The sequence below is a fragment of the Mesoplodon densirostris genome, chromosome 15 (genome assembly GCF_025265405.1).
Source record: "Mesoplodon densirostris isolate mMesDen1 chromosome 15, mMesDen1 primary haplotype, whole genome shotgun sequence".
NCBI classification, from domain to species: domain Eukaryota; kingdom Metazoa; phylum Chordata; class Mammalia; order Artiodactyla; family Ziphiidae; genus Mesoplodon; species Mesoplodon densirostris.
In genome coordinates, this window is record NC_082675.1 from 45,108,145 (window position 1) to 45,134,035 (window position 25,891).

Consider the following 25,891-nt stretch of genomic DNA (forward strand, 5'->3'; position numbering starts at 1 on the left):
TCCTCAGAGGGGATGACAAAAGGGATTCGAGATGAATACAAAGTGTGAGATCACATAGAAAATCACTAAGAGTTACCTGGTTACAGAATTCGCTGGTTTTTTCTCCCTGTTGTATGTTTGTGATCAGAGTCAAGCCAAATTAGCATCAATTAAATTTTTCTAACTTGTTGCTCTGTGGGAGTCACTTCCTAGAAGAAATTTGTAATAGGCAGACTTTAAGATGGTTCTCAATCCTTCTTACCTCCTGATATGCATGCCCTTGTGTAATTTCCACCCCTTGGATGTAGGATGGACTTATTCACTTGCTTCTGATGACTAGAATATGTCAGAATTTGTGTGATGGATACCACTTCTGAGATTTGGTTATAAAAAAGCTGTGGCTACTGTCTGGGCATACTGTCTAAATCTCTCTTTCAGGTCACTTTACCTGGGGGTATCTAGCTGCCCTGATGTGAGGCAACACTGTGATGAGGGGCTGGTTCCCACTAATAACCACCTGAGTGAAATTGGAAGCAAGTCTCTCCATCTCTAAATGAGCCTTTGTATGAGTCCACAGCTCTGGCTGAGAGCTCAACTGTAACATTATGAGAAACCTTGAGCCAGAGGCACTCAGCTAAAGCCACATCCTGAGCCCTGACTCACAGACACTGTACAATAATAAACATTTATTTACTTAAAACAATACTTAAAACAATAAATACTGCTTTAAGCTTCTAAGTTTGGGAGTAATTTGTTATATGACGATAGATAACTAATAAATAATTTCTAGACTAAAAACTGTAGGACATAATCATCCAATAGCTTTCATGACTTGGTGTGATTTACTAGTAAATGTGGCAACTTTTTGCCTGAAAGGATCCCCATGGCCCTTACTGCCATCAAGGAGAGATGAACCACCCCAAGTAGAGAGAATGGAGGAAGCTGTCAACTAATTTATGTTAGTATTTAAACAAACACACTTTTACGCACTCCTGATCATAACCTTTACTAGACCATAATATGTAGGTATATATCATGCCATAGAGAGGAGAGAGAAAGCATATAAAATTATTTTGGGGCCCCAATCTCCATAAGTTCAACCTGGGGATAATATATATACAAGTAATTCATTAAATTAAATCATAGTACAATAAATTAAGTGCCAGAATGGTGTACTATGACAGAGTAGTTATTCCAGTTAATTTGAAAGATCAAAAATGTACTTTATTTTGATAAACTCAACTTTTTCATGCCTCCTTCCTGCTCAGCAGAAGGGAAATTATTTTTAGACCAACCTGGCAAATTCAATCCAAACCAATAACTTTTATTCTACCCTGGGTAATAAAAAAGCAGATTCTCCCAGGAAATAATCAAATTCAAGTAGTCTCATTCCCTCAGTCCTTGTTCACAATTCCAAGTTTTCTTTCTGAGCTTCCTCCCCAATTCTCCACACTTTATTTTTTGTCTGAAACAAGGAAAACAGGGAGGAAGGTCATCTGCTGCTGTGGTCGAGGGACTGTGAAGCTGTATGGTTTATTCGAAGTCATTTCTCTGTGGCTTCTGGCATCTGGTGTTTTCATGTTTTCCTGTATTGCCTCTGGTGCTGAAGGCAAATGATGCAGGCTACCCTGTAGAACATTTCAGAGTTCCTACAGCTGGGCAGCTGTTGTAGCCCTCCAGTGCAGTGAAGTCTCTATGAAATGCCACAGATTCTCTCTGCTTTCCTGAACTCGTTTATGTGAGCAGCAAACTGGTGCAAGTGCCAGCTACTGTCCATTGCCTTCTGTGAGCTTATTAGAAATCTTGGAGTCAATGCCATCCCAACTAGCATTCCCATGTGATGGGCAGTTTCTGAGAATGGTAGGGGGTGGGCTATTCTCTCTCTCGTTCTATGCCTCCCTTTCTCTCTTTTTTGGACTGCTTACGCTAGGGGAAGTCAGGTGCAGTGCTAGGTCCTGTGGTAGTCCTGCGAAAATGTCCACATGTCCAGGAACTGAGGGAAGACTCAAGTCTACAGTCAGTGAAGGGTGTAAGACCTGCAGGGATCTCCTTCAATCCAAGAGTGCACAATGAACAGAGCACACCTGAACAAGCTTGGAAATGGACCAAACCCCAGAAGAGATGACAAATCTTTAGTAGAGACTACAGCCCTAGCTGACAGCTTAACTGCCACCTCATGAGACACTTTGACCCAGAGATATACCTAGCTAGGCCATGCTTGGCTTTTTGAACTATAGAAACTATGATAATAAATGTGTATTTTATAAGTGCCAAGTATCGGAGTAGTTTCTTAAACTGCATAGGTAACTAATACATCATGTCACCTGGTGAGTATTGTATATTACTTCTCCCAAGCCCTGGCATCATTGCAGGTCATGTGTATATCAAGATACAGATTATAAATTGGGACCATGCCCTTTTCTCAGAAACCACCCCCAAACTACAAGGGAGATGCTCTTGTGGTGAAAGTTTCTACAGGGTAACATGATTAAACGTTCTTCTACCTATACCCCTGCACAAAGGAGGAAGAAAAGATAAATCACCAGAGTTTAAGGCTCTCCAGAGGCTGTTCCACAAACCTCTGACATCCCTACCCTGCTAATACCCGTATTCCGTCTTCATATCTTCTAGTGGTAAATGCTGCAAAAAAAGCTATACTTCAATAAAATAAAATTAAAAAAAATATATATATATATATATATATACATACAACAGACACAGAAAACAAACTTATGGCTACTAAAGGGGAAGGAGGGAAGGGAGGGATAAATTAGGAGTATGGAATTCACAGATACACACTACTATGTATAAAATAGATAAACAACAAGGATCTACTATATAGCAGAGGGAACTATATTCAATATCTTGTAATAACATATAATGGAAAAGAATGTGAAAAAGAATAATATATATCTGAATCAATTTGCTGTACGCCTAAAACATTGTAAATCAACTACTTCGATGAAAAATTAAACTTAAAAATCCCAGCTCTTTTAAGTATAGTGTGTATTTAATAAAGAATATTATCTTTAAAAAAACAGCTCTTTTTTACTTGAAACTTGTTGCAGATTGGGAAAACCCTGAAGTAGGGATAAAACTTTCTTAATGTTTAGCAGTTTGAATAAATGTGTCATTATCCTCAGACATGAACACTCTCCCTAGTCATTCATGTACTCTGCACATAGTCGCCGTGAAGAGACAGACAGCAGTAAGCCAGGAAAGCAGGGGAAGAAACCACCTAATGTTAACTCACGGTATAATGTAGCAGAATTCTCTGAGGAAGAGATCAGTGGAAGCTGGTCTTGTGGATGAGGTGGGATTTGTTCTGAGCCTTAAAGGATTGGAGGATTTGCATAAATAGATTGGAGGTTTAAAATCATTTCAGAAAGTGCAAAAAAAAAAAAAAAAAAAAAAAACCAAAAAAACCTGGGGGCTTCCCTGGTGGCGCAGTGGTTGAGAGTCCGTCTGCCGATGCAAGGGATGCGGGTTTGTGCCCCTGTCCGGGAGGATCCCACATGCCGCGGAGTGCTTGGGCCCGTGAGCCATGGCCGCTGAGCCTGCGCGTCCGGAGCCTGTGAGAGGCCCGCGTACTGAAAAAAAAAAAAAAAAAAAAAAAAAAAAAAAAAAAAAAACCTGCACAAAAGGCACTAAGATCAAAATTGCATTTGGAGGGATAGTGGGAAAAGGAAATTTGTAGGAACAGCGTTGTCTGTTAGGCAGCCGAAAGAGAAAGATTTCTATCACACTGGATTACTCAGGGTCTGACCATTATCCAGAGACAAAGAGATGTTTTTGAGTAGAGGAATAAGACAATGAAATTAATGACATAATAAATTGATGAAATGGCAATTGATAACCAAAGAATAAATATTTATTGAGGGTCTTCTATGCATTAGGCATAACACCAAAAGTACAATGGTAAGCAGAGAGATATAGCTGCTACCCTCATAGAGTTTACTATCCACTGAGGAAAACCATAATTTTAAAAGTAAGTCATATAGTTTGTGCTCAAAGTGCTTGGAAGTTCAAATTCAGTGACACAAGAAGCTATAAGGAGAGAACTTCATGGAGTTAGGCTTTCCTAAAGATTTTTTCAAAGGAAACTTTTTGTTTTGAGGTAATTACAGATTCACATGCAGTTGTAAGAAATAATACTGATTCCACATATCTGTTGCCCAGGTTTCTTCAATGGTAACACATTGAGTAACCATAGAACAGTATCACAACCAGGGTATGGACGTTGATACAGTGAAGATGCAGAGTATTTCCATCACAAGGGTTTCTCATGTTGCCTTCTTTAGCCACACCTACTTCCTTCTTGCTCCACCCCCATATTCATCTCTGAACTGCTAATGTGGTCTCCACTTCTAAAATGTTGACATTTCAAAAATGCTACATAAATGGAATCATGCACTGTTTAACTGGTGATTGGCCTTTCATATTCTGCATAATTTTGTGCATGTATCAGTATCTTATTCCTTTCTTATGGCCAAATAATTTTTCTTGGTATGGAAGTATTACAGTGTATTTTTTTGTAATAATGTATCTTTTTAAAAAAAATATCTATTCATTTGGTTGCACCAGGTCTTAGTTGTGGCAGGTGGGCTCCTCAGCTGTGGCTCACTGGCTCCTTAGTTGTAGCATGCAAACTCTTAGTTACTGCATACATGTGGGATCTAGTTCCCTGACCAGGGATCGAACCCAGGCCCTCTGCATTGGGAGCATGAAGTCTTATCTACTGTGCCACCAGGAAGTCCCTACAGTGTATTTTTTTTGACTGCCAAATCACTTTCTAGAGGGGTTGTATTATTTTACATTCTCTTCAATAATATATGAGTGATCCAGTTTCTCCACATCTTCTTCAGCATTTGGCATTGTCATTTTTTAGGTATGTAGAAATAATTCATTGTGGTTATAATTTGCATCTTCCAAGGGGCTGATGAGGTTGAACATCTTTTCATGTGCTTATTTGTGATCTGTATATGAAATATCTGTTTGTGTCTTTTGTCCATTTTAAATTAGGTTTATTTATTTTATTTTTTAATGTAAATTTATTTATATTTTTGGCTGCGTTGGGTCTTCATTGCTGCGTGCGGGGTTTCTCTAGTTGTGGCAAGTGGGGACTACTCTTTGCTGTTGTGCACAGGCTTCTCATTGCGGTGGCTTCTCTCATTGCAGAGCACGGGATCTAGGCACACGGGCTTCAGTAGTTGTGGCTCACGGGCTCAGTAGTTGTGGCTCGCAGGCTCTAGAGCGCAGGCTCAGCAGTTGTGGCACACGGTCTTAGTTGCTCCACGGCATGTGAGATCTTCCCAGACCAGGGATCGAACCCGTGTCCCCTTCATTGGCAGGTGGATTCTTAACCATTGTGCCACCAGGGAAGCCCAGTTTATTTACTTTAATGTGTGTCTTGAGAGTTTTCTTATGTTCTAGATACATGTGGTTTGCAATTATTTTTCTCCCAGTCCATATCTTGGCTTTTCAATCTCTTAAAAGGGTCTTTCACAGAGCAAAACATTTAAAATTTTGATAAAGTCTAATGTTAATTTTTCCTTTTATGGATCATGCTTTTAGTGTCAAGTCTAAGAACACTTTGCCTAGCTATAGATATTGAATTTTTTCCCTTTTTTAAAAAGTTTAATAGTTTTACGTTTTCCATTTAAGTCCATGATCCATATTGAGTTGATTTTTGTATCATGTGAGAGACTTAAGGTTTATTTTTCCTGCCTGTAGATGTCTAATTACTCCAACACCATTTCTTGAAAAGGCTCTCTTTTTGTTTCTCTGTTTTAATTTTCCTGCCTCCCGTGGTTAACACAAACATATTTTAGAATACCATTTTGATCTATCTAAAGTGTTTTTGAGTGTATCTCTTTGTATAGCTTTCTTAGTGCTTGCTCTAGGCATTACATTTTATGTACATAACTTATCATGGTCCAATAGTAGTGTGATTTAACCAGTTCAAATATCTTAGTATATTAAATAGTCTTACGTTTATGTGAATTTGGAATTATACTGATCTAGAGAATTTTCCTACTTTTTCATTAATATTATATTTTATGTCTTTTCTTATTTAATTAAATAGGCTTCAAAAAAACCCCACCAAAACAACAAAAAGTATACAAACCTCATCTCCCTCTGCATCTCCTTACCATCTTACATTTATAATATTTATAATTATATTCATTATAATAAATGTATATATTTTGTATATTGTACTTGTATATTTATATTCATTTATATGTTTATATTTAATAAATATTATTTATCAAATAATATTTATTAAATATAAACAGTTTCTCTATAGACTTTTAGAACCATATCAAAAAGCATTTTAATTTTTGGGTCACCCTTAAAACAATTTAGAAGACTCACGATAAGAAGAATATTTTGTATTTAGCCATATTTTTCTTACAATGTTGTTTTTTTTTCCTTTGATGTTGCAAAACTCCTTCACTTGTTTCTTTTCTGTTTAGAGAGCTTTCTTTATCCATTCTTATAGGATAAAGGTCTGCTGGTGAAAGACTCTTTTAATTTACCTTCATCTAAGAATGTTTTGATTTTTCCCCTCACTCCTGGAGGATATGCTAACTGGACACTGGACACTGGGCTGCCAGTTCTCTTTCAGACTTGAAAAATGTTAGATCACTTCCTTCTGACTTATATGTTTCCTAATAAAGAGTCCTCTGTCATTCAGTTATGTTCCTTCTATAGGTAACATGTCTTTTCTTTTTCACTGCTTTCAAGACATTTTCTTTGTCTTAAGTTTTCAGAAGTTTGACTATGATGTTTTATAAAAGTATAGAATTCCTTGGGTTTTATGCCATTTGGAGTTTGCTCACCTCGAATCTTTAGGTTTATGTCTGTTGCCAAATTTGAGAATTTTTCAGCCTTTATTTTTAAGTACTTTTTCATCTCTGTGCTCTATCTCCTCCTCTTCCAAAAGTCTGCAATGTATTTTAAAGGGTAAATGGGAAGCGACTGATAAGTTTTAATCAAGGGACATATCATTAATCTTTTAATGAGAAACAAGCCATCCCACAACTTAGTGGGTTCAAACAACAATTATTTAATGAGCTCACAACTCTGTGGGTTGGCAATTTGGGTTGGTCTCAGCAGGGTAGCTTTTTTTCCAGGTCTCAGCTGGTGTTAACCATGCATCTTCGGTTAGCTGCTGTGTTGGCTAGAGGCAGGTGACTGTGGAAAGTATGCACTGGGATGGCTTGTCTCAAATGTCCCTTGACCTTCCAGCAGACTAAACTGAGCTTTCTCACCTGGTGGTGGAAGTCCTGAATGACCTATGAGAAGCAAGCTCCAATGTGTAACAACTTTGCAAGAATCTGCTATTGGTATGCTTGCTAATGTCCCATTGGCCAGAGTAAGTCACATAACCAACCCAAATTCAAGGGATGGAAAAATAGATTCCAACTTTCAATAGCAGGGGAAAATTTTTGCAATCCAGTGCAGGGCTATTATAATCTTTTTAAAAGAGTATTTGATACTTTGAGAGGTATGATTTGCAAGAAGCAAAAGTTAAGACAGAGAGATCTTTTTAAATAGGAAGAGAGAGAAAACTGGAGATTTAAAATATGCTTAAGGGGTAGCATTGACAAGTGATTCATTATGCGCGAGTAGAGCAGAAACGATGTGTCATGCATCGCTATTAGGTTCCTGTCTTGAGCAATTTGAGGAATAATAGTGACATTTATTGAATTGGGAACCCTAGAAGTAGCAAGATAAAGAAAAGGGTAATGAGTTCAGTTTGGGATAAATTTTATTTGAGGTACTGAAAGGCATCCAAGTGGAAATATTGACTATGTTGTTCAGCAGAGAGCCAGGGTTTAAGAAAAGAGTTCTGGATGGAAAGAAAATCATCTGTAAGTTATCAACTTATTGACCATACATGGCTTTGGTCATAGAAATGGGTGAGTTAAATGTTAATATTCATAAGAGTTGTATGATTCTGAAAATAAGAAAAATGGAACAAGTGCAGGATACTATTGAGTTCAACAGTCTTTAGCAGTAGTCAGAAGGATATTTTATCTTACTATTTTATTAAGCACACATATCTTTAGTATTTGTTTAAAAGACTTGAATATATTTCTCAAAAGACAAATAAGTTCAAAATCCAATCTTATTTATCACCCATGGTGGAAGCTACAGACTGACTTCCATGAGAGAAGGGTCAGGTGATTATATATGTGTAACAAGGAGTCAGGGCTGTATGATCATAGGATCATATCCCTCATGGCATTATGTAATTATAAATATAACAACTCTAAATAGAGTCTAGTCTGTCTGATCAGGGTTGCTAACAAGAATTCATTCAGTAAAATAATAATAGACAAAATTCAAAAATATTTGGGATGATATTTGACTTAGTTTCAACTATGAGAATTGAACTGGATTTCTGAAGTCCAGAGATCATGACCAGCCAAAATTTCTGGCCATATGTCACCTCTGTCTCGTGTGTATATTTCTTAGTGTGTTTATGCATCTTTCAGCTCTAGGTGGAATTAGAATAAAGTACAGAGATATTTTTAAGAGAAGTAAATTAAGATATTTTATCCTGGGATGGAATCTATAAATCATTTTTTGTATATGTGAAATTTAATAGAATTTGGCAAGTTTGAGTGACAGCCTCATAAACCCAGTTTAAAACGTTACTGAGTAATTGATTCAGCATCGTGATATAAGCTGAAATCATGCTGTTTATGTACAGTATGTTATGAACATTTATACAAATTTCAACTGTAATATATTTATAAGTTAATTTCTTGGATTTATAAAAATCACTAATACTTGAGAAGGCTTTTTCTCAGAAAATTGAAATGCTTAAAATGAATCTAAAATATTTTTAATTTATAAATTCTGTTTAAAATATTTGAAGTAGTATTCAAAGTCCCTTTATAAAGATTATGGTTCTTCTAGACTTATACATTGAATAGAATTTGCTAACTGAACTTAAGTACCTGACAAGGGTTTTGAATTTGTAACTTCAGAAAGTTAAATTTAAAATAAATCATAAGACTCTGTAAAGTCTTTCTTATATAAAAAATCTACCCTGAACTCAAAACAAGAAGAAACTAAGTTAGAAGACGGTTGCATGAAATGAGGAAATCTGTTACACAGAGGCACAGGAAGAGGGAACACTGGAGGGGTAGAAGAATGGGACCTGAAATGATGCAAGTACAATACTAGAACCAGAATAAGATGCTGGGAGTCTTGAGATGGAATGAACCTTGGGTTGTACAATGTCTTATTAAGGTTAATGTTTAATACAAAGTTCAAGAATGTCCAAAGTTCAGAGCTAGCGAACAACAAGGCAAGGAGTTGATCCTCCCTACGCTCCCACTAGACCATCGGGAGACCCATTTGCAACAAACTCCCCTTCAGTTCTTTTACTCCCTTCATCTCCAATCTTGCATAATGACAGATGGACAAAGCGAGCTGTAAGAACCAGCCTGTCCACATTGGTTGGTGTGTTATAGGGGAATGGGTGTTCAGAGCAAACCATGGGCTCATGAGAGCTAATTTTCAACCTCCCCACTCAAGTGAAGCAGCCTCATTGTTTTATCCCTTCCTTTCCCCAGAATTGGAAAGATACACTAGGTGTCCTCCTTGCTTCATACTCTCTTATATACCATAATCCTCTAGGAATGTTTAGACTTCTATATGCCTTTGAGGCTAATGGTATAAGACTATAACCTTTCCTTTTTCTTTATTCTCAACCACTGATGTTTTAGTTACTCTTTCTGTGTTAATTTTTAAGGACAAAATAGCACGTGACTGGTAATCTTTCTCTTCTCACTAGGCTCTTCTACTATTTTGGGTGACTTCTGTTTTACCGATATCCTGATCCTCAATTTCTTGACATTTTCATCTACATGGAGTGTTTTTCCCATTCCAGTTCAGCCATTTACTCCCATAACCTCATCCTGAACCTTATTCCTTGAGTCGTCTCTGCTTCTTCTTCTTTTTTTTTTTTTTTTTTTTTTAGTTCTATAACTTTATTGGACAATCAGCAGTTAACTCTTATCCACATTAACTATCTGTAGATTTTTGAAATTGGGGACAGGTACATAGGTAACAAACATATAGAGCTTGTTTGGTGAATCTTCATCTTCATTACACTTTCTGGACAACTGCACACAGATATGGTATGGGACATTCCTTATTCCTTTGGCCCAGACAGCTTTCTTGAGCTTGGTGTCAATGTGTAAATCTGGAGTTCCCATCTCCTTCATGGCAAATTTCCAGATTGAGTGCCCGAGGGGCACCCTTCTGGAAACTCACTCCTTGGATGTGCTTGTGAATGTTGATAGTGTATTCTTTGGTCACCACCTCAATTTTGATGGTGGACCGACCCTTCCTCTCGCCACCCTTCTTTGTGGGAGCCATCCTGCCATGCCAGGGTTGGAAAGGAAGAGAGCAAGGGATTGTGGGAGAATCTTCTCGCTTCTGATATCATATAGGCAGGATCACAGAGATGACCACAGCCTCCTAGCCTTCCATCCTTCCAAATATCCATCAAATCTATTGGGTGGGCCAAAATGTTCATTTTTTTCCCCCATAAGATGGCTCTAGTAGCACTTAGTTATCTTTAACTTTATTTGAAACAATTTGTTAGATTGTATGTGACAGCTGTCATATCAGCATGCATTTAAAAAAAGACATCAAAATTGGTGCATTTTTATGTAACCATTTTAATATCGAAGATGGAAGAAGAAAAGCAACATTTCTGACATATTATGCTTTATTATTTCAAGAAAGGTAAAAATGCAACTGAAACACAAAAAAAGATTCATGCACTGTATGGAGAAGGTGCTGTGACTGATTGAATGAGTCAACGTGGTTTGGAAGTTTTGTGTTGGAGTTTTCTCGCTGGACAATGCTCCATGGTCAGGTAGACCAGTTGAAGTTGATAGCAATCAAATGGAGACATTAATTGAGATGAATCAATGTTATAACATGCAGGAGATAGCCAACATACTCAAAATGTCTAAATCAAGCATTGAAAATCATTTGAACCAGCTTGGTTATGTTAATCGCTTTGATGTTTGGGTTCCATGTAAGTTAAGTGAAAAAAAACCTTCTTGACCTTATTTCCACATCTGATTCTCTACTGAAACATATTGAAACATTTGGATTATTCCGTTTTTAAAACAATTTGTGATGGGCTATGAAAAGTGGATACTGTACAACAATGTGAAATGGAAGAGGCCATGGGGCAAGCGAAATGAACCACCGTCAACCACACCAAAGGCCGGTCTTCATCCAAAGAAGATGATGTTGTGTATATGGTGGGATTAGAAGGGAGTCCCCTATTATGAGCTCCTTCTGGAAAACCAAACGATTAATTCCAACAAGAACTGCTCCCAATTAGACCAACTGAAAGTGGCACTTGATGAAAAACGTCCAGAATTAGTCAACAGAAAATGCATAATCTTCCATCAGGATAACCCAAGTCCACATGTTTCTTTGACGACCAGGCAAAAACGATTACAGCTTGTCTGGGAAGTTCTGATTCATCTGCCGTATTCACCAGACATTGCACCTTTGGATTTCTATTTATTTCAGTCTTTACAAAATTCTCCTAATGGAAAAAATTTCAATTGCTTGGAATACTGTAAAAGGCATCAGAACAGTTCTTTGCTCAAAAAGATTAAAAGTTTTGGGAAGATGGAATTATGAAGTTGCCTGAAAAATGGCAGAAGATAGTGAAACAAAAGGGTGAATACGTTGTTCAACAAAGTTCTTGGTGAAAATGAACAATGTGTCTTTTATTTTTACTTAAAAAACTGAAGGCACTTTTTGGCCCACCCAATGTTTCTCTCCATTCCTAGCATCACTACCAGTTCCTCCCTCATACCATCCTCATCCCTTTTCTGGATTATTTCTCCCACCTCTTACCTGATCTTGCCGACTCTGTTTTGTAATTCATTCCTGTCTGTTCCCTGTCTTCAGTGTTCCCTCTTTATAAAATTCAATGTTGATAGGTTACTGCCCTTAGGATATTGTCCAAACTCTTGAACATATGTATTTTATTTGAGCCCATTTCTTTTTTCCCACTTCAATTCTTACCCCAACTTCAACCCATGTCAACAATATAACCCCACATCCATCTCTCTACTCCAGCAAGATGGAAATTCATTGAGTTCTCCTGAAATTCCATATATTCTTACCTCTAAGTCTTCACATATGTTGTTTTCTGCCTGAACTTTCAATCTCACACCTACCTATAAGTTTCACTCCCACCACTCACTTTATCTAGTTCTTTCCTATACGTTTGTAGGTATTACCTTAAATTTTACTTACTTTATAAAGTTTTCCCTAAATTTCCCCTGGCCCAGGCAGCCCTTGGATCCCCCTACACCTTAGATGTAGTGCCCCTATTTTCATGTTACTAAAGCATTCTCTACTCCTTAATCAGATAATTTATTATACTTTACAATCATTACTTTATTCTTTGTAAGTTCTTTGATCAATACATATTGGGAGATGTTAAAAGTTGGACTTTCCTAAACATCTCTTTTCTTTACTGTTTATATGAAATGGTCTGAGGAATAGGCAGTATTATATTTTAGAAATACTTCCCAGTTTAGGCTAACATTCTTTCTTTTCTTTTTGGCTGTACCACGTGTCTTGTGGGATCTTATTTCCCTAACCAGGGTATGAACCCGGGCCCTCGACATTGAAAGCTCAGAGTCCTAACCACTGGACCACCAGGGAATTCCCCATTGTTTCTTTTCTTGATGAAAAAGATTACACTGTAAAAAGGTGTAAATATTTTGAAGGAATATTTCAAAATATTGAAGGAAATGGGAACCGAAGATTCTCTGATAATTATGGGATCTTAATATCTGGTGTTTCATAAGGCTCTCTTTGTAGTACTTGCATTAATGTACTGAACTTAGCTGGACCTATATTAATAAAAACTAACATTTATTAATCATTATATAGTAATCACCATGGCATATTGCATGCATTTTCTCATTTGATTCTTCATACCTTATTAAAAAATAGGCATTATTCCTATTATCACAATCTAAGAAATAAAGAAAGCAAAGCTGATAAACCTTAAGTAACTTGCCTAAGGTTTACAGTTTCTCTAAGTGGAGAAATCCAAGTACACACTCAGGTAGTTAGGTGCCAGGGTCTGCCCTCTGAAAGAAACAAATGTTTTAGCAAAAAAGTAAACTCAGTATAGGGGAGAAAAAGTGTGATGTTAAGAAATCAACTTTTGAAATAGAGACAAGACCCTTATTTACTATTTCTCAAACTAGTTTCTATTTTTGAATCTATTTATTTATGATCACCTGACTAGCTCATACTACCTGTCCTGTTGGACATAATTAGATACTTTTATTTTATATTGACACTCATGATAGAGACATAGAATGATTGATCTAGGGAATGAAAACTGAAGGTACTGTTTGCCACTCTCATTATTTACTAAAAAGTAACCAAGTATCTTGTGGAAAATGCACTTAATGAGGAAATATCATATGGCTTACCATGGCAACAAAATCAAGCACATTGCCAAGAGCATGTTCAAGAACTATGAGTTGTATAGTCCCAAATCCTTAATTAAGTGCCCTTTCCTATAAATTCTCTGAAGTATAGTCTAGTTTACTAATAGCTACAAATATCCTTGTCACAAAAATAACTTCTTTTGCACTAAATATCACATATGCCAGGAGAGTGAGCATGACAATAGCATAGTAAAACTGATTTCTCTAAATTCTGGGTCACTACACTAAGTTCTCAATATTTTGTAATAACCTATATGGGAAAAGAATCTGAAAAAGAGTGGATATATGTATATATATAACTGAATCACTTTGCTGTACACCTGAAACTAACACAATATGTAAAGCAACTATACTCCAATATAAAATAAAAATTGAAAAAAAAAAGCTAAGTTCACATAGCCAGGAATAAACTCATATGAGGGATATTTACATAGTATATGATTGGGGTTTGAAGTCTGAGTTGGCAGGCTGGGAGGAAGAAGTAAGAAATGACAACAGAGCTAATGAATTTCCCATTTTAAAACAAGGATAGGTCTCTGAATTTCTATTCCCTCCTTTCCTTCTCTCCTTCCTTCCTTCCGCTTTATATTGGGGATTCAAATGTATGAATTCAGGGGAGAAACATGTATTTTGCTCAAAGAGATACAAACCCTGTCAGAAGAGCTGGAACCCACCACTCATTTTAGACAGCAAATTTGAAAATCATCTACTTATTCCAATCTGTTTATTTAAAAACAAACACATTAAGAAATAAGATATGTGAAAGATTATTATCGATTTTATGTTAATACTTTTTATATTATTTTTACATTTAGAAAAAACCCTCTCTTAAAATGAAAAGGATATTATTCTAAATTATAATTCAATTTTTTACACAAATCATGAAACAGCATCAAGAAATTTAAAATAAAAAACAAATCCAGTTTTTACTATCTTCTACTTGTATGAATTTTGGTAATTTCCTTATTTTCTGGGACTTAAATTTCTTGCCCACAAAGTAATGACACTGATACCTCTCCTATTTCACAAAGATTGAGAATCAAATTTGAGAAGGCACTTTGTAAAGGCTAAAGGATTATGAACATGTTTGTAATTATAATGGTGTTGTCTATTATTTTCCCAGCTAAGCCTAAGTAGCACTTGCAATTACTAAATCAGTGTTCATGTAGATAATATCATTCAGAAGGCTCTAGAGATCTCTTAATGAGATTATATAAAAGGAACTATTTTATCCAGTATTGGAATGCATCGCTTTTGAAAGTTAATGGATCAATCGCCTAATAGGAACAATAACTATAATGGTTTACAACAGAAAGTGGAAATATCTCTTTCAACTGCCATTCTAAAGGGAGTTAGGTGGGAGGGAAACAATTATGCAGAGTGGATAACAGTGCTCAGAATTATAAAATGTGCCCTGGAATCTTAATAAGTTCAAGTAGACAGATGTTTAAAGTTGCATTCATCAAGACTAAGAGAAATGCTTCTCCCACTGGTATTTTAAACTTTTTTTTTTTTTAATCTGGATGCTTTACCTTAAAGCTTTTTATTTCTTTCAGAATAAATTGCTTAAAACAGTCACTTAGCATCTTTGAAATTAAGTCATTTATAGTTATTTTCTTTTCTAATCTGTTACTGAAACCCTTTTACAGAGGACAGATCTATATGATTTAAGCTATTTATTTGTATTTTTCCTTTCCTTCCAGGGACTTTTTCAAGGAGTACAATTCCTATGAGAAGATTCTTGAAATAATATACTTTTCTCAATTCTGCGGTCAAATTTTATGGGACATCCTGATTACCATGCACATTTCTTGGAGATTCACCAATGCATATCAGCATATTAATAGCTTTGTATCTTTTTGTTGTAGGGCAACATACTTAACTATTTAAACCAGTGTTTTTTAAATTTCTTTGGCCATTGGTAAAGCAAAAACTCCTCTGTAGTAAGGCTGCCTAAGCTGGATCCCAGGCCTGCCATTGACCTATCTGAGCCTAAATTTCCTCACCTGTAAAATGTGGATTATAAAATACATAGGTCACAGGATTTTTGTAAGGATTACCTAAGGTGACATTTGTAAAGTGCTTAGAACATTGCCTGACATGACTGTGCAAGTGTTTATTAAAAAGAGTATCAACTTTCCTTTCATGCCTTATTTTTTTCAGAGCGCTGTTACTTGAGAGATTATGTAGCTGTAGGAGTCGGGCAGGGGGTATGGAATCTAATTTTAATAGCCCTCAAGATTGTAGGCTTCTTGAGGATCAGAGAAGTTAAATAATTTGTTCAAGACATAGTGGTGGAGATTCAAACCTAGACAATTTTTGGTCCTGGTCCTTATATGAAACTACTGCATTAAATGCATCTCTGAGGGATAAACAGCAGATTATTCTTTCATGTAACTTCTCTGTTAGCAATGTTTGCTCCAAGTAAACTTTTATTTCCTAACACACGTAAAGGATTTGGGGCAAATAGGACCAGAAGAATTTTGCTGTCCTTTCAAAACTGGTTCAATTACTCAACAATTTTGGCTGTCTTTGTCATTTAAGTAAAAGATGAGAATCAAAATATGAAGAATAAAAGGATTTCAACCAAAATCTATCCAAATCCTAACCAAAGGAAAAATAATTAGAAAGGAATATGACAAATTGACACGGGACAAGATGGTGGCAGAGAGAGGAGAAAGTACATCAAAATAATTTTACGATAGTTTAGTTAGCAAGCAAGGAAGAATGAATGCAAATCAATCTCCCGTGTTTCTTTTCATGCCCTTTTGGTAGTTTAAAAATGATTAGAGGGCTTCTCTGGTGGCGCAGTGGTTGAGAGTCCACCTGCCAATGCAGGGAACACGGGTTCGTGCCCCGGTCCAGGAAGATTCCACATGCCGTGGAGCGGCTGGGCCCGTGAGCCATGGCCGCTGAGCCTGCGCATCCAGAGCCTGTGCTCCGCAACGGGAGAGGCCACAACAGTGAGAGGCCCGTGTACCGCAAAAAAAAAAAAAAAAAAAAAAGATTAGAGAAATGTGTTTACCATTTCAAGTCACCTTGGCTCTTTCTAGTTAAATTTCTGTGATAGTTCCAATTTTCTACCTTCCTGCTTATAAGATTCTTTTTGATCAATGCATTATAAAAATCTTGTGACATTATTAAAAAGAAAAATGCCTGGAGTTCTCCTTATTAAAATGACATGTTTAATATATCTTTTAAGCATGCCTACTTGGTTTGCTTGGATAGTGTACATTAAATATTTGTTTTCTACTTTGCATTGGGCTGAAGGGTTAAATGGCCATGTATTTCTTCAACCCCGTTCCAACATTCTTTATAAACTTGCAGAAGAATTGTATGTGAGACTTGGTGGAAAAAGAATTATCATATAAAATAATTAGAGTAAAATAATTTGGAAAATCCAATCAAATACCAACATATGTGGTAGATCACTAGGAAGGAAAGAGAGAACTGATAGATCTGGGTTGATTTCATTGATAAAGGGTATCTGCCATTTTGCATATCAAGGGTTAGGAGAACCAGGGCCTGAATTAAGTTTCATGATGTGAATGAGTACATTTGGATTTGGTCAGATTATGTAGGTCATCTAAGGATTGTCTAAGGGGTTTGTAATGTGATGGGCTGCTTTACTGCCAGTACTTTGTCCCCCAGAATGTTGAGGTAGAGACCTCCTGTCAGATGCTGTGCAGTGGTCTTCCTTAACTGAGTAGAGGGATGAACCAAATCAGCCTCCACATTGCTCTCCTTATAAGAAATGTCTCATTCCATAATCTGCCTTTCCTATTCATGTTCTATACTACACTAGTATTTCCCAAATTTTGTTATCAAAAACGTGTGTATTAGACACATTAATGCATATTATGTAAAAAAAAAAATTTAGCCTAGTTGGTAAATTTTACAGTTTGCTAAGTTTTCTGACCTTAGGAATATGCTTTGTCATTAAAAATTCTGTAGGATTGAGTAGTCTAGGAGAACTTTAAGGCCTTTAGAACTTAAAGAACTAAGACCCTTTAAGGATTTCAAAGGGTCTGACAATAGCAAATTTTTACAAATCAAAGAGTTTTTGAATTATATTATTCAATAGATACAAATAAAAACACTTCGAGTCAGTATTCTGCATGTACTATCTGAATGACACTAAATTACCTCATACTCGTAAAGGATAAATGTATTTGTCAATTTTAATATAAAAATTTGGCATTTTAGATATGTGCTTATCTTTCTAAACTTTGCATATGCCAATTAAATAATTCTTTTTTTTTTTTTTTTTTTCTTTTTGCGGTATGTGGGCCTCTCACTGTTGTGGCCTCTCCCGTTGCGGAGCACAGGCTTCAGATGCGCAGGCCCAGCGGCCATGGCTCACGGGCCCAGCCGCTCCGCGGCATATGGGATCCTCCCAGACCGGGGCACGAACCCGTATCCCCTGCATCGGCAGGCGGACTCTTAACCACTGCGCCACCAGGGAGGCCCTAAATAATTCTTAAGATACAGAAAAAAATAAGAAAAAAGTTGTTTAATTTATTTTATAATTATTGACTATCCTTTATATGGTACTTTGGTGGTCAGTTGTATTAGGGGTTAATCCAATTAGTGTAAATATGCTTTATTATGAAAACAGAAGTTTGATTCTATATGGCTTTTCTGCCTTTGAAAAAAGCATTTATTCTGTTTTTACAAAGAATTATCCCAATAAATGAAGATAGTATTGCAGAGTAGTATGAACAGTAGATCTGGGGAGAGACGAAATGAATTGCTGTTCTAGTTCTCTTTCTAAATTGCTGTGTGACCGTGGGCAAAACTTCAGTGGAGTAGCAATGCAGTAGAGAGGTTCAAAGCATAAACATTGGAGCTCCATGGACTAAGTTGGAAGCACAGTTCTACCACTGATGAGCTCTATGATCTTTGGCAAGTTATTTCACCTCTCCATGTCTCAGTTTCTTGATCTGTTAAAGGGATATTAAAATAGTACTCAACTTGTATGTAGAACAGTTACTGGCACATGGTACTCACTACTTAACTCTGCTTTAATTATTAATTACTCTGGGCTTCAATATCTTCAGCTGATGGAGTTAGACTAGATGATTCTCAGTGTATTTTGTTTCTAACATCCCAGGGTTTTGTGCACTAGATTATCAACAAAGAAATTGAAGCATATCTGTCTTTATGCCCATGAAGAAGCTATATAACATAGTAAGAAATATGCTAAAGTTGTATTCAAGAAGCGTGCGATGGGATACAGAAATTCTATTCCCTCTTCTTTTTTTCTTATTTTTGGTAGGGTTATTTCTTTTTTTTTTTCTTTTCTTTTTTTTTTTTTTGCGTTACGTGGGCCTCTCACTGCTGTGGCCTCTCCCATTGTGGAGCACAGGCTCCGGACGCGCAGGCTCAGCGGCCATGGCTCACGGGCCCAGCCGCTCCGGGGCATGTGGGATCCTCCTGGACCGGGACACGAACCCGTGTCCCCTGCATCAGCAGGCAGACCCTCAACCACTGTGCTACCAGGGAAGCCCCTATTTCTCTTTTAATAGCTTCCCCCACCCTGCACACGTAAGAACATTAAATGCAGAATTATTCGGCTCTTGGAAAAATACAGTCCTCTTTTTGCAGCATAGAAGTGCAGTTTGCCTCGATCTATTTCAATGACAAGCAATTATGAATATTCATTTATTTTTATTGAATATTCATCAATATTCAATAAAAACAAATCTATTTGCAAGGATTTCCATCAAAAAGGGAAAAAGGGTTTTTGGAACTTTCGTCTAGTTAGAGATCTAACTCGATGAAGCATTCTAGGCAGTCTAAGACCTCTGTACAGGTTTATCAGTGGATCTTGTGCCTGCAAAGATGAGCAGGATTCAAAGGTGGGAGGGGATGGAGGAGGGCACTGCGGGATTAAGACTAGAATGACATCATGGAGAAAGACACAAGAAGGAAAGTGTAAGATTATTTCCAGGTATCATAGATTGGCTAGGCTAATTTCTTAAATCTCAACATTATTGATATTTGAGGCTGGATAATCCTTGTAGTGTGGGGACTTCTGTGCATTGAAGGATATTTAGCAGCATCCCTGGCTTCTACCAGCTAGATGCCAGTAGATCTCCCCGACTTATGACAATCAGAACTGGCTCCTGACATTGCCAAATGCCCTTCAAGGGGGAAAAATCACCCCTGATTAAGAGTCTGTGCCCTACAGGAATAGTGTTCTTGTATAATCCAGTGGGTAGTAATTTTGTTTCAAGGGACAAACAGCAGATAGTCTTGAATCCTTGAGGAAAGATGTTAACTTCCTTAAGAAATGAGGAATGAATGAAAGTGTTCGTGCTTTTACAATGGCTGTATTTATGAGTAAGTTCAATTGTGGTCTATAACATAGAAAGGGGGAACATATAGAGATGAATTATATCATTATTCCCCCTGTTATTAATAAAAGGTAAGGTGAAATTAACCACCTGCCACGATGAGAAATTTTTTTTCTTAATTTTAAGATGATTCAAAGTAAAATCACAACTCACTGATGTTTCACAATAACTGGGGAAAAAACATTGAAATCAAATGTTTGACACAATGAGAAGGACCAAATATGATCTGCAGCTTTGATGTACTTCCTTTTATTTTTTCCTTTGGGGTCTTAAGCATCTGTCCTGCCCCTGATCTTTGAGAGCTGGGAATGAGGTAGCTCAACAGTATAGCCTGGCTTGAGGCCAGCAGATCTCAGTGACTGGTAGCCTCAGTTAAGAAAAGTGAAAGGGCTAGAAGACATAAACATTAATTTTGGGAGAAGGTGAAAGGTCAGTATATTTTTCTGACCCTTTCAGTGAGGTCTTCAGCCAGTGTCAAGTAATTAAAAAATGCCTTTAGTTTAACCTTTGGTCTGTCGAACTGAGAACAAAACAAAATCATGGTCATAAAGCTTTTGCTGTTGTAAATAAGAAACGTGGGTAAAGGTTATTAGATGATAAAACCATGTTTAATTTTCTTTTTCAAAATGAGATGGAAGAGAAAGAAGACTGATGCTGTACATGGGAATGATGTGAGAAGAGAGCAATTTCCAATTTTATGAGAATCTATTGCAGTGTTGTTAATTTCTATTTTTAGAAAAATTTAATGTAGGCTCTAAAGAGAAATCTATGTCTCCACATAGAAAATATGACTCTAAATTTTATGCTAAAGCAAAGGAAATCATCTCAAATAAAATTTTGTATTTACACGCAGGTGCACACTCACATGCCAATTAGGTGGCTGAGAGATTACTACAGTCCTGGCAGGGACTGCCATGTGCATGGTTTTGAATCATGTTCATTGCTCCTATTCAGGTCACTGTCTATAATTCAGGCTTATTTAAAAACACTCCACTTTGTCAGTTTTCAGTGCACTATTTTTAACGATAAAAAGTTGCCACTAGGGAGAAAGAAATATGGTTCTCCCTCTTTTGTTAAAAGATACCTATTCTGCAGCAGAAGTACTTATGTATTTTTCACTTGCTCTCTAGCATTAACTTACACTTTGACATGGAAAGCTTAAGGTCTTTTGTGGCAAATTATTCATCCTTAGCATTTTGGTTGTTAAGGTGACTAGATACTGGTATGTTATTATTATTTTAAATGAAAGGATGTCTTAAAATTCCTTGCTATTTTAGGCAGATCATTCAAATCTTTTGAAAGACATTAGTATACCATTTCCAGGAAAGCTAAGTTTATTGACTCCTTCTGTGTTTAGCTTGGCTGTCATCACACCATCAGTTGTGAGGTATATAAATAACCTTACTTTAACATGTGAGAAATAATTAAAAAGACTCCTTCTGGATGCTAAGATGTGAAATTAAATTCCAGGTGCTTTTCAGAGTTATTTGGGACATTTTCCAGTTGTCAATATGGAAATCATGTCACTCAGGGCAGGGATCTGTTGCCATGAGAAAGCACAAGCTGCACCGTTTGACAAGTTGGCAGTTGCTACATTTGGTAGAAAAGAAAAAAAACTTAGAGACAGGTACTCGAAGATGGCTGTTCACCAGGGATTGGTGAACTTGCTTGGAAATAAATTAATTATTTTTCTTTCTTTTTCAGAGACATTTGTTTATGCAGAAAGATGATGGTCTTTTAGGTACATTTATCCCAGAACTTAGGCATAACTCTGTCCCTTAAATATATAAATGTATTACATCCAAGCATTTAATTGATTCATTACTAACATTCAGATTACCAATTCCAATGTGTGAGGGGTTTTCCCCATTCTATCAAGCAATTATCTGACAACAGCAAGGTGCCCTACAATTCAACTCAATCCTGACACTATTATCTGGAGATAGCATCAGATTCCACAGGTTAAGGACTCAGTGCCACAGGACTGTGTCCACTTCAGATGCCAATCACAAATCCAGGTTGTTACCTATACTTCTGACCAACTGGCTATCGATCAGATGTTCCCATGACCCTCTCCTTAGGTCTGATTAATTTGCTAGAGTGTCTTGCAGAACTCAGGAAACCAGTTTACTCACTAGATTACCAGTTTATTACAGAGAATACTAAAGGATAAAGATTAACAGCCAAACGAGGAAATGCATAGAGCAAGGTACAAGGAAAAGACACAGAGCTTCTAGGTGCTCTGAGTAGGCCACTCTCCCTGAATTTCCAGGTGTTGATCAAGCTGGAAGTTCTTGAATCCTTTCTTTTTGGGGTTTTATGGAGGCTTCATTACATAGACATGGTTGATTAAATCATTGGCCATTGGCGATTGATTCAACCTCCAGGCCCTCTCCCTTCCCCAGAGGTCAGCATGGTGGAACTGAAAGTTCCAACCCTCTAATCATTTGGTTGGTTCTTCCAGCAACCAGTCCCCACCCTTAGATGGGTTGAAAAGTCTTCTCATTAAGATAACAAAAGACACCTATATCACTCTCATCACTTAGGAAATTCCAAGTGAATTTTAGGAGTCCTGGGCCAAACACGGGATGAAGATGAAATATATATTTCTTATTACAAATCACAATATCACAAATACTGGGAATTCCCTGGCAGTCCAGTTAGGTTAGGACTCCGTGCTTTCACAGGCAAAGGTCCGGGTTCAATTCCTGGTCGGTGAACTAAAATCCCAGAAGTCATGCACGAGTGGCCAAAAAACCCCAAAAACAACCAAAAAACACCCCAAAACATGAATATCACAAATACTCCCTTTAGAATGATGATATGTTAGATGGGTAATTTAGCATTGATTTGGACTGGGCTATGGCTTCCATATGATGTTTGGAGTCAAACACCAAATTTTTGGGTGAAGAGATTAAAGGCCTCTTTTATTTAGTCCTAGTTAGGTTTCCATTAAATATATTAGTTTTTTTTCCATTCCCTCAGTACCCCCAAAGATGTTGACAACTAGGCAACAGTTCAGAAAAGAGCAAGGAATGTTAAGAGGATTCAGAAATTGATTTTTCAATAAAACGAAAGACCTCCACATCACACTTGAAGAAGCATGTCAATTATTAATTTCCCTTTAAATTCAAGAGGGCACCCTCTATCCAGGACATCTGCTATCTCTCTAAAGTAAAACCCACTGTGGCCCTCATTTGGCCTACATCTAGTAGGAATTAGACCCTACTTAAGATGTTTAACATTTGGAAATACTAGAATGTGTGCCATAGTCCAATCTCTTCCATATAATATTTTTGCCTGACACATAAAAAGTGTAAAAAACTATTTTTTCTCCAGTCAGATTTTTAATTCTAGATGGGAGTAAAAATGTTGGAGTTTCAAAGTAAATTTCCAAAGCCAGCTACCCTGATAAAACAACGTATAATCAAGTAGAAGAAGTATAATGGAACGTCAGACAATAATCAGTATCAAGGCTGTAAAGGGTAAAGAGCTTTATTATTTGGGGTCTTAGGAATTTCAATTCGGGAGACACAGGTTTGGGTAAAACCAAAAGAGTGTTCCAAGGAAGAGAAAGAGTCAGGGGCTTATAAAGGTAAAAGCCACAGGTTGTTAAACTTTTCTTTCAAAATTTACTTTGGCTCTGATGCATAAAGGAAATATTTGTCCTTAAGGGATAGGCTGTCATGAGTTATTTAGGGTAAGGGTTCTATAGGTACCTTGAGTTTCTGGAACATTGTGTAGATGTTCTGAATATCTGTGTTCAGACAAGAAGTGGTCAAATTTCAGATTCCAGCCAGGTTGAGGCATGCCTACATCCTGCTTCCTCAATGGTCTCCCAGATCTCTTTTAGAAAGCTCTTTTAGCAAAACCAAATCTATTTTGATTTTCCTTCTATGGGAATTTTTTTTTTTTTAAGAAGATGTTGGGGGTAGTAGTTTATTAATTAATTAATTTATTTTTGCTGTGTTGGGTCTTCGTTTCTGTGCAAGGGCTTTCTATAGTTGTGGCAAGCAGGGGCCACTCTTCAGCACGGTGCGCGGGCCTCTCACTATCACGACCTCTCTTGTTGCGGAGCACACGCTCCAGATACGCAGGCTCAGTAGTTGTGGCTCACGGGCCTAGTTGCTCCGCAGCATGTGGGATCCTCCCAGACCAGGGCTCGAACCCATGTCCCCTGCATTAGCAGGCAGATTCTCAACCACTGTGCCACCAGGGAAGCCCAATTGGCTTTTTTATACATCTACTGATTGAGTTACTCTGGAAGCATATTCGTACGAAGGTGGAGGAGATAAGACTTCTCTTTCTCCCTTACAGAGTTGAGCAATGCAAGGCTGTTCCTTGTGGCAAAGGCTTATTCTTACTTAGTTTTGATTCTTGAGTTGTGTCAATGACAGTTCCTTCTACATGGTAGATACTTAGTAAATATATGGGTTTTTTTTGGTGACTATTTGCTAAGTAGGGCATAGAACTCTTTGGAGGCTTATGAAAATATGGAAGAAAGAGAGGGTATGCAAAATTTTGGAAGATAAAGTGCAACCTATAACCAGCAATCTACTTGACAAAACTGACTTGAAATGGAAAATGCACTTGGCATGAGCTTTAAAACTGTAGTTCGCTTCTCAAATTAGTTCTAGGAAATTTAAAGGTAAGGTAGATATTACTTATTTTTATTGTATGGGATGTATTAATCTTAAGCCGGAAAACAGAAAATGTGTGTAAGAATAAACTTACAGTAAGAAAAAAATGTTGGAATTGGAGGAGAGGAGAGGAATTTACTGAGCACACACTATGTGACAGGCACATTGTGCCTGGTTACATGCTGAGCACATTTCTTCTAGCAATTTCTAACTGAGAAAAATGGGGGTTCAGTGTTTATGACATTGAGATTCACTAAGTAAGTGATGCACCAGTGATTAGAAAACAGATCTCTCCGATTCTAAAACCTAAATTTTACCATAGTTCCTTATTGCCTTCCAATGAGATGGATTTAAAGACTATTAGAAACCTGATCTTTTTAAAATTAGTCTCTACTCTGCTCAGTATTCTGTAATAACCTAAATGGGAAAACAATTTGAAAAATAGACACATGTATATGTATAACTGAATCACTTTGCTGTATACCTGAAACTAACATGACATTGTTAATCAACTATACTGCAATATAAAATAATTTTTTTAATTAAAAGAATAAAATCAGTCATATGTTCAAACTGAATTCTTTTTTTTTTAACATCTTTACTGGAGTATAATTGCTTTACAATGGTGTGTTAGTTTCTGTTTTATAACAAAGTGAATCAGCTATACATATACATATATCTCCTCCCTCCCACCCTCCTTATCCCACCTCTCTAGGTGGACACAAAGCACCGAGCTGATCTCCCTGTGCAATGTGGCTGCTTCCCACTAGCTATCTATTTTACATTTGGTAGTGTATATATGTCCATGCCACTCTCTCACTTTGTCCCAGCTTACCCTTCCCCCTCCCCATATCCTCAAGTCCATTCTCTATGTCTGCGTCTTTATTCCGGCCCTGCCCCTAGGTTCTTCAGAACCTTTTTTTTTTTTTTTTTTTAGATTCCATATATATGGGTTAGCATACAGTATTTATTTTTCTCTTTCTGACTTCACTCTGTATGACAGACTCTAGGTGCATCCACCTCACTACATGTAACTCAATTTCATTTCTTTTTATGGCTGAGTAATATTCCATTGTATATATGTGTCACATCCTCTTTATCCATTCATCTGTCGATGGACACTTAGGTTGCTTCCAGGTCCTGGCTATTGTAAATAGAGCTGCAATGAACATTGGGGTACATGACTCTTTTTGAATTATGGTTTTCTCAGGGTATATGCCCAGTAGTGGGATTGCTGGGTCATATGGTAGCTCCATTTTTAGTTTTTTTAGGAACCTCCATACTGTTCTCCATAGTGGCTGTATCAATTTACATTCCCACCAAGAGGGTTCCCTTTTCTCCACACCCTCTCTAGCATTTATTGTTTGTAGAGTTTTTG

The 25,891-nt window shown here is 37.0% G+C and overlaps 1 pseudogene; it reads right to left on the minus strand.

Annotated features, from left to right (window-relative positions):
* Positions 1-10,007: 10,007 nt before the first annotated feature.
* LOC132502901 (large ribosomal subunit protein eL31-like) lies at positions 10,008-10,380 on the minus strand (annotated as a pseudogene).
* Positions 10,381-25,891: the final 15,511 nt, after the last annotated feature.